Below are 10448 nucleotides of genomic sequence, written 5' to 3' on the forward strand. Positions count from 1 at the left end.
TTTTGAGGGGAAATCATTAAGTTTTGTGCTTACAGTTTATGTTTATGGTTTCACGTACTTCCAATTCAAAAAAGAAAGGCTCGGCGTGATGGCACAACATCCTCCCCTCAGATTTTCCGCATTAAAAAATTGTACTCTGATGATTTGAATATTGTAATGATTAATGGTTTTTGGTACAATCAACGAATGAAACTAATAGTTTTAAATGAAAATGTTCACCACTATTTTGGGCTGTTACACAATGGATATAGAGCCCAAAGTAGAACTCCTCTAATGTAGTCAGACCTATAACGCTAAAAGCCAAAAGGATGAAACCCTAACTTAGGGTTTATATGAAATTCAACTAACCCTAAGAGAGGTTTATAATTTTATCCAAAGAGAAAGGAAAGGAGGGGTGAACGAAATTTTGAGGAGAAAATCAACTTTTAAGGTTAACCCATAGCAGTCTATTTATACGTTACATATAGAATCTTATAAGGAATCAAACTCCAGAGTTTATCTTTATATAATTCAAATCAGTCTTTTGCATATTGTAGGGATAACTCAAAACCGTCCACCATAATCTTCTAGGAGCATATGAAATATTCTAATTAATCTCTTAGATTAATTAATATTCAAACTTTTTAATTAATTACCAAAATGATTTCTAATTAATTTATTAATTCCTTAATAAATTAACAACTTATTTTCTCCATTTCCTTTTAACTATTTGGGTTACGAGGTTAATCCAAAAAACTCTGTTATTATTTAGAAATATTATCAACTAGTTAATGACATTGGAAACTATTTACAACAGTTTCCTCAATCATTTTTCAAGAACTCCAATCATGTGTTCATTGGCTAACAATAACTGCTTATTTATTTATCTGTTAAACCACATTACATTATCATTTCATAAAAGTTCATGTTTTTAAAACCTTATGAGGTTGGACAGAGTTGTTTTTAAGCAGGAGTAGACGGTTGACGGTATTGTCAATACCGTCGTGGGTACCATTTCGAGCGGTCAATTGAAGGGAGTTGCGGGTTAACCAACCTTTGAATTTAATCTCTCTACTTTCTCTCTTTTATTCAACGCTCACTTTTTATTTTATTTTTAAAAAACTCATTTACATTATAAATACTCTTTTATACCATTTCAAAGCCACACCTCTTCTTCCTTTCCAATTTTTTTTTCTCATTATCACTTTCTCCGATTTGAATCAAATTTCAATTGAAATGTAAGCTACTCCTTGGTCATCCGTAAAATGCAAAGAATGGTTTGAATATACGAACTCACGTCGGCAGAAGCATACATTGACACTTTTAAAAATAACTAGGTAAATCCATAAAGACTGTCATATTTTCTAGGAAAAAATCTAGATCATTTTAAGCAGCAACTTGAGTGGTTCAGATAGTTAATTCATCAAGTTCTTTCCAAATAGGAAGATATGCACACAAAAGTTAAAAATTTTAATGTTTTTTTTCATTCACGAGATGAATAACAAAGAGCCCGAAGTTTCGACAAAGAAGTTTTATATGCAACAAAAAATGAGTATGACAAACATTATAACATTAAAGATTTCTATTACGACCGATAATGTTTTATAAAATCTACTTTTTATATTTTAATTTAGTGATTGTAGTTTGATTTAATTTATCGTTTTGTTTTTTAATTCACTGTTTGTACGGTTTTAAGTATTTCATTTAAATTCAATTGTCTTGCTATTTTATTAATTAAATGCTATTTTTATTTTTATCTTATTATATTTTTAGTTTTAAATTACTAAAAGTATAATTTAAAATTTAAAAAATAAAATAAAATGAATGAGTCAAAAGAGATGAGAATGATGAGTTTCTAGGTGTCGTGGGATGTGAGTAATAAAAAATAAAGAAAGTGAAAAATTGACGTACAATGAAAGATGGGAAAGATGAATACCTTCAACCGTGAAAATTATGGGAAAGATGAATATCTTTAACCGTGACAATCTTTTTGTTTATTTAAGCCACAATATCGCTTTCCAAAAACTATATAACAACCTACGTGCACAAACATCGGCCCTTCACTGGTTTATGTTTTTTTAAAACTGATTCTCATAAAACCTGGTTCGATTATAGTCAATTAGGTTTCTTCATTTTTTTTCAAAATGAAGTTTGTTAAAAAATCGATTTTTTCAATTTAAAAATAAGGTTGGTTTAGTATTTTAGGAAAAACCGATTGTCAATTTAAAAAGAAAAACTAATTCAAACGACGGTTCTTTTTTTAATCGATCTCAACTTAGAAAAATCAGTTTTCAGTTTTAAAAGCAATATTAATTCAACTAGCGGTTCAGTTTTAATCGATATCATTTTAGAAAAACCGTTTTTCAAGAAAACCGATTCGACTTTATTCCACGGCTTCTAAAAAAGGGATAATTCATTTTTATCGTTATAAAATTTTATAATTTTTTTTATCTTTATAAACCTATAAACTCACATATATACTCAAGTAAAATTTAATCATATTTTATATATTTGAAAATTAAAAAAAATATATATTTAAATTAGATTAGAAAAAACATTATAAATGGTCTCTGTGGTTTTCCAAAATCTGAAGTATAATACTTTTGGTTTAGAAACATCATAGATGGTCCATGTGCTTTCAAAACTTTTGACGATTAGTCCTTATTGCTAACTCTGTTAAGTTTTATCCGTTAACTAGAAGGGCATTTTCGTCATTTCACACCATAGGGACCATTTATGATGTTTTTTCGTATTTTTTTAAAAAAGAAAAAAATTAAACTCTCTCTCTCTCTCCAAAAAAAGCCACTTCCCTAACACTTCTTCTTCTTCGACCTTACCTGCACCACCATTCTCTACCATTCTCTTTGTTTTAGTATCTTCACCTCAATCCCCATTAATGAATAACTTCATCTGACATAAGCGTACACTTGAAATGTTTCAACAAATTATTTACAAGGAAGGGATTCATTACCACATTGTAGAATCCAATGGTAACAACTCAACAGACGCCTCTGATCGGTTGATTTATATCCCTTCTATCATGGAATCCAATACGGTGAATGTCGTATTCACCCGCTTTTCTTTTCTCTAAGTTCTAATCGAACCTCTTTCACCCTTGACGTCGTTGGTTTCCTAACCCTAATTTGAGGAGTAATGCTGACTATGACTGTTAATTTCCCTCATATTTGGGTGATGACTTTCAATCGAAGGGGTGGGGCCATTGTTTTGAAGCAACCTGGTCCAGGTAAGTTACCCAAAAATAAACATGGTGCTGACTATCCTTAACGTGATTTTCCATGGATTTGTATCTTTTCTGATTTCCATGACGATTTTGAACTGCCAGAAGACAACCATAACACCACCCTTCTTTCTCCATTGTAAGATCCTCATCAAACCATAAAACATAATCCCTGTTCATTTTTTAACCCAAACCAAAAAAACAATAAAAATGTCAACCTGTGTGAGAGAGAAGGGAGAGTACAACCTCCTTTTTACCCTTGTTTCTAATTTCTGACCGATGATTGAAGAAAAAAGGGGGAGAGTTTGTGCAATTTTGAGAAGAAAAGAGAAAGACGGATTTGATTTCTTTGTGTATGTGGTGTACGAGACACACATACAGAGTGAGAGAGAAGAATACTTGTTTTTTTAGAGAGAATGGTGTAGTGCAGTCAATCAATCATGGAGGAGTTTTGAGGCCATGAGGTTTTCCAGAAGCTATTCATGTTCAACAACCTATTCGATTTGGTGGGTATTTCGGATCTTCGTTTCTTCACTATGTACCTATTTATTTGACATGGATTATTGGAGGGAGAGAGAGAGAGAGAGAGAGAGAGAGAGAGAGAGAGAGAGAGAGAGAGAGAGAGAGAGAGAGAGAGAGAGAGAGAGAGAGAGAGAGAGATTATATATAAAATAATTATATTTAGTTTTTTCTTTTTAAAAAAAATAACTGAAAGGATCATAAATGATCCCAATGGTGTGAAATAATGAAAATACCCTTTAGTTAACAGATAAAACTTAACAGGTTTAGCAATAAGGACCAATCGTCAAAAGTGTTGAAAGCACAGAGACCATCTATGACGTTTCTAACCCACGGGTACTATACTTCAGATTTTGGGAAACCAGAGGGACCATTTATGATGTTTTTTCATTAGATTATAACAAAATTGCTAAAATACTCATTTGAAATCTCTCCCATAATTAATCTATTTATCACAACATTATTCTTTATTATTTCATATGTTGCATAATAGATTAACGAAACCTGATAATTGCAAATCACTAATCGATTGGAAAACAGTATATTTTATCTCCTACAATCAATTTAGGAAACATGCGATTATTCTCTTGTAAACAGTTTGTTCTTCCTTTGGTTCTTCAATGTGAGTGTCAAAATCATAGAAAAACTAATTTAATGTGAATGTTAAAATTTTGTAAAGATGTATTTAATAAATAGATCTGAAATGGCAATATGTAAGAAAAATAATATGATAATGTTACAAATAGTTTATTCTTTTAATAACAAAAATTCATTATGAAGATGATTTTTTTTTTGAACTTTTTTAATATATTAGATATGATTAAATTAAACATTTATGAGTTTATAGGTTATATATATATATATATATATATATATATATATATATATATATATATATATATATATATATATATATATATAACAAAAATCCTAAAAATCATAAAAATGCATTAAAAAACACTTAGAGATCACAAATCTTTTTTTTTTTTTTTGACTTTATATACTTAAAAATCAAAACTTTTTTATATAATTTCGCTGATTTGTTTTTTTTTTTTTTGAAAAAAAACCAAAAAAATTAAAATAAGTAAAAAAAAATTAAAAATTAAAAATCGATTTAATATTTTTTTCCAAAGAATTTGTAAAAAAAGATGCGATGTTTAAAAATATATAGTAAAAAAAGATTTGTGTTCTCTAAGTATTTTTTTATTCATTTTGATGATTTTTAGGGTTTTTTGTTTTCCATATAACTCTACTCTCTCTCTCTCTCTCTCTATATATATATATATATATATATATATATATATATATATATATATATATATATATATGTTCAAGTATTCTAACTAATTATTGTACATCTATCATATGTTATGGGAATGATAAAGAAAATATGTTTTTTGATAATATAAATACGTTCAATCTTACATAACTATTGTCAATAACACACATTCTCACTAATTAAATCATCAATAAGGTTATTATACACTTATTATTATTATTCTCATTTCTGTTAGAATAATTTATTGGGTCGTATTCTGTCAGAATTAAATTGAATGAAAAACGATCTGTGAGAAAAAAAATATTAATAATTAACGAGAATGCATGAAAATGATGATATTTTTGTAAGGTTGAACGTATTCGCATTGTTAAACAACTTATTCTCTTAGTAATTCTCATAACATACGATAGATATACAATAATTAGTTTGAATAGAATAACATAAGCATATATATATATATATATATATATATATATATATATATATATATATATATATATATATATATATATATATATATATATATATATATGGAAAAGTGAATATACATTACAGCCTCAACTAAGCTTAGGTACTAAACCTCATGAAAATACGTTGTTTTACTATACAAAGATTGCGATTAAGGATTCACGATTAACACTTGAAGATGTAGAGTCAAGATCGACGCAATAGTTTTGATAAGGAAGCAAGAATATTGATTATATTCGACCTTCGTGATAGTGGAAAACAATAATTTTTGTTGGGATGAAGTAATGGAGGAAAGGAAACATGGATGATCAAATGATAATGGAGGAAAGAAATGTTGTCGTGGATTCTATATTACTAAGTGAAAACCAAACCGGGTATTTTTGCCAAGTTAAAACGACATATTTTAGAGGTTTAGTACGTAAGCTTAGGTACGGCAGTAATGTATATATATTGTTGAGAGAAATAACTTGAGACACACTTGAACAAACGTTAGAACAAGTATGATTGCAGAATTAGTTAATCTCAAAGGATCTAAAAGCTCAACAATAATAAGTTAATATGTTAGATGGTTAGATAGTTTGTTGCGGAAATATAAAGAAACATAAATGACAGCAGGTGATATATCTGTTGGGTTCTGAGCAATCTAACACTTCCTAAGTGTGCATGCAACCCTAATAAACCTTGGATCTATGTTTGTCTAGATACATGCAAAATAATAATTTTCCAAGGTTTATAACCTATCTAACATGGTATGGGGAACATTTCAACATAAAAGAGTTAGAAGAGATTACATACCTTTTGGTGAGTTTGGTTCTAAGGAGTTTGAGGGCCAAGCACCAATAGTGTGAATGCCTCAAATGGAATCACAAACACCACAAACTCTTGGAAAACTTTGAGAGAGTATACACCCTTGTATAAAATCAGCCACACACATGCACACACACACACTAGTTCACTAGTTTCCTCTTAGGCTCCATTTCATGCTCCATAAGCATGCTTATATAGTGTGCATGGTTAGGGTGAAACCCTAATAACCCATGTCTCTTCCTTTCCAAGGATCCATGGGTTAAAAGCTCCATGGATGATCCATGGACTTCCACATAAGCCTAGCCCATTAAAAAATGAGTATTAGCCCACACTATATAAAACAAATAGCCCATAATCTAATTAGTCTTCCTTTTAATCTCTAAATTAATTCATAATTAATTTAAGACTAAAACTAATTAAATAACGTAACTTCATATTAATATATTATAACTTATAATATATTAATAAACATATGTGTATAACTCTCATAAAATTATCCATAATAGTTTGGATGAGATGCAACCCAAATGGACCATGCCGGTCGGGTCAAGTATATACCAAATAAGTTATGGACTTAGACACCTTATCCAACAGACTCCCACTTGGATAAGTCTAATAACTATATTTGCCTATAACTTTAGGAACCAACCAGCAATCGTAGCTCTCGAAAACTCCATCGAACTATGAAGACTCTGTTGAACTATGAAGCGCCATTTTAGATAAGTGATCACATAATCCTCTGTTCTCATGATATCAGCCGGACAAACACATGGAACTATGTCTTGCTTATTGTCTAGCAGTTGTTTCTCGATTTTCCGATTTGTTTGACGAAGAACTTTACTGAACACATTGGTTTAGTTTTGACTAGGCCTGGTACATGGGTCAACACAAAATCATCGAGGGGCCGAGATATCGCTTCTATTTCTAGAAGGAACAGATAAACTTCGACTGATATGCTTGTTCTACTACTTATTGAATTGTACACAAAGGCACGTTTTATAACATCAAGTTACTGATGCGTTTACGTACAATCAATGCACAAGCAACTCATAGGTAACAACTCATATCTCTAGGTTTAAAGATTTATATGATGTTATCGTCTCACGATCACTCGAGATAAATTCCATGAAGTGATACAAGTGAGCGTGGGTTTATACCAATACTCACAACTTATGAGTACTCATGAATGTTGCAGCAACCATTACCATGTCTAAACACCTTTAAGGCATCTACAAACCCAATTCATGACAATCTAGATTCATACCTACTTCCGACGTATGATCGATTGTGGAGGTTTGAATAAATTAATTATTCTGGAAGTCAAAACATGCAAAACTGAAACAATAGTAAATAATTGACAATGATAGTAACACTTTACTCATAAATAAAACACAAATTTTATTCATCATAACGTCGATTACATTTTAGAAGTTTCAGGAAAACTATCTAATCTGCAAAACTAATATCCTCCCTCAGCCCGATGCGTCTCACATGCTGAAAATGCTTAACCCTCGTCAGTCCATTCGTAAGGGGATCTGCAGGATTCTCATCCGACGATATCCTCCTTGCCACGAGGAGTCCTTCTTCAATCTTGTGTCTTATGAAGTGATATTTTCTGTCAATGTGTCGAGATCTTCCATGATCTCTTGGTTCCTTGGCTAAGGCAACCGCACTATTGTTGTCACAGAAAATCTCCATAGGTTCCTTAACAGCTAGTACAACTCCAAGGTCTCCGATGAAGTTCTTTAGCCATATCGCCTCCTTTGTTGCTTCACTCGCTGCTATATACTCTGATTCACAAGTCGAATCAGCCACCGTCTCCTGCTTGGAACTCTTCCAAGAAATTGCCCCTCCATTTAAGGTAAAGATCCAGCCCGACTGAGAGCGGAAATTATCCCTATCAGTCTGAAAACTAGCATCACTATACCCTAATACTCTCAAGTCATCACTGCCACCAAGGGTAAGGATCCAATCCTTAGTCCTCCGCAGGTACTTGAGAATGTTCTTTACCGCGGTCCAATGAGCCTTGCCAGGGTTCCCCTGATACCTGCTGACCATGCTCAAAGCAAATGCCACATCAGGACGGGTACAAGTCATAGCATACATGATCGAGCCAACTGTGGAAGCATACGGTAATTGGCTCATCTCAACTATCTCTGCCTCTGTACTCAGACTCTGAGTCTTACTCAGTTTGGTATTGCTTTGGATCGGTAAATCTCCTTTCTTGGAAGTCTCCATGTTGAACCTTTTCAACACCTTATCCAAGTAGATACTCTGACTAAGTCCAATTAGTCTTCTACTCCTTTCTCTTAATATCCTTATCCCTAGGATATAGGTAGCCTCCCCTAGGTCCTTCATAGCAAAGCACTTCCCAAGCCAGGACTTAACCTCCTGCAAGGTTGGGATGTCATTTCCTATAAGTAGTATGTCATCCACATACAGTACCAAGAAGCTAACTATACTCCCACTAGCTCTGACATACACGCAAGACTCATCTTCGTTTCTCGGGAAGCCAAACTCTTTTACCTTCTCATCAAAACAAAGATTCCAGCTACGAGACGCTTGTTTTAATCCATAAATGGATTTCTCAAGCTTGCATACTCGATTAGGGTACTCTGCACTTACAAAACCCTCTGGCTGATTCATGTACACATCCTCAGCCAATTTTCCATTAAGGAAAGCGGTTTTGACATCCATTTGCCATATTTCATAATCATGAAATGCTGCAATGGCTAACATAACCCTAATAGACTTAATCTTTGCTACCGGCGAGAAGGTTTCATCATAATCAATACCTTGAGTTTGAGTAAAACCCTTCGCAACCAGTTGAGCCTTATAAGTATGCACTTTTCCTTCCATGTCTGTCTTCTTCTTGAAGATCCATTTGCACCCGACTGTTTTACGGCCTGGTACATTGTCAACCAAGTTCCAAACTTGATTGTCATACATGGACTGTATCTCGCTGTCCATAGCCTCCTTCCATTTAGCAGACTCCGGGCTTGCCATGGCTTCCTTAACACTGTTGGGTTCATCCAAATTTACCAGTGTACTATCACTAATAAATGTATCACCTTCCGTAGTAATATGGAAGCCATAATAAAACGAAGGTGTGTTCTTAACCCGTGTGGAACGCCTCGGAGGTACAAACTCGTCAATTGGATCAACAGGAGTTTCCTCCTCAGGTTGATTGCTAGTGTCTGGGGATCCTTCACCAATTGATTCTTGAATTTCTTCAAGATCAATCTGCCTCCCACTATCTCCTTGGCTTATAAATTCTTTCTCGCGAAAGATCCCTCTTCGTGCTACAAAGACCACATTCTCACTGGGTCTGTAGAAGAGGTAACCGAAGGATTTCTGTGGGTAGCCGATGAAAATACACCTTTCACTTCGGGGTTCAAGCTTATCATGAGTTTCACGCCTCACGAAAGCTTCGCAACCCCAAATTTTGATGTGGTCCAAATTGGGAACCTTCCCAGTCCACATCTCATGAGGTGTTTTGGTAACCTTCTTTGTAGGGACTAGATTAAGGATATGGGCGGCAGTCTCTAAGGCATACCCCCAAAAAGAGATTGGTAACGAAACTCGACTCATCATAGAGCGAACCATGTCCAACAAAGTTCGATTACGCCTCTCAGCTACACCATTCAGCTGTGGTGTCCTGGGAGGAGTCAATTGTGAGACAATCCCACACTCCTTAAGATAGTCAAGGAACTCGGTACTAAGATACTCACCACCTCGATCGGATCGAAGCATCTTAATGTTCCTTCCCAATTGATTTTCTACTTCCTGTTTGAATTCCTTAAACCTGTCAAAGGTTTCAGACTTATGTTTGATCAAGTAGACATACCCATATCTACTAAAATCATCAATAAAAGTCACATAATACCGATTAGCATCCCTTGTGGTGGTTTTGAATGGTCCACATACATCAGTATGTATTAGGTCCAACAAACCCTCACCCCTCTCACAAGTTCCAGTGAAGGGTGATTTTGTCATCTTTCCAAGTAGACAAGATTCACAATTATCATCCGATTTAAGGTCAAATGATTCCAAGACTCCACTCTTTTGGAGTGGGCCTATGCGTTTCTTGTTTACATGACCAAGACGACAATGCCACAATGATGCTTTATCTAGGCTAGTAGAAGAATCAATATACAA

Source organism: Lactuca saligna, chromosome 9 (assembly GCF_052625555.1).
Source record: "Lactuca saligna cultivar CGN05327 chromosome 9, ASM5262555v1, whole genome shotgun sequence".
NCBI lineage: Eukaryota > Viridiplantae > Streptophyta > Magnoliopsida > Asterales > Asteraceae > Lactuca > Lactuca saligna.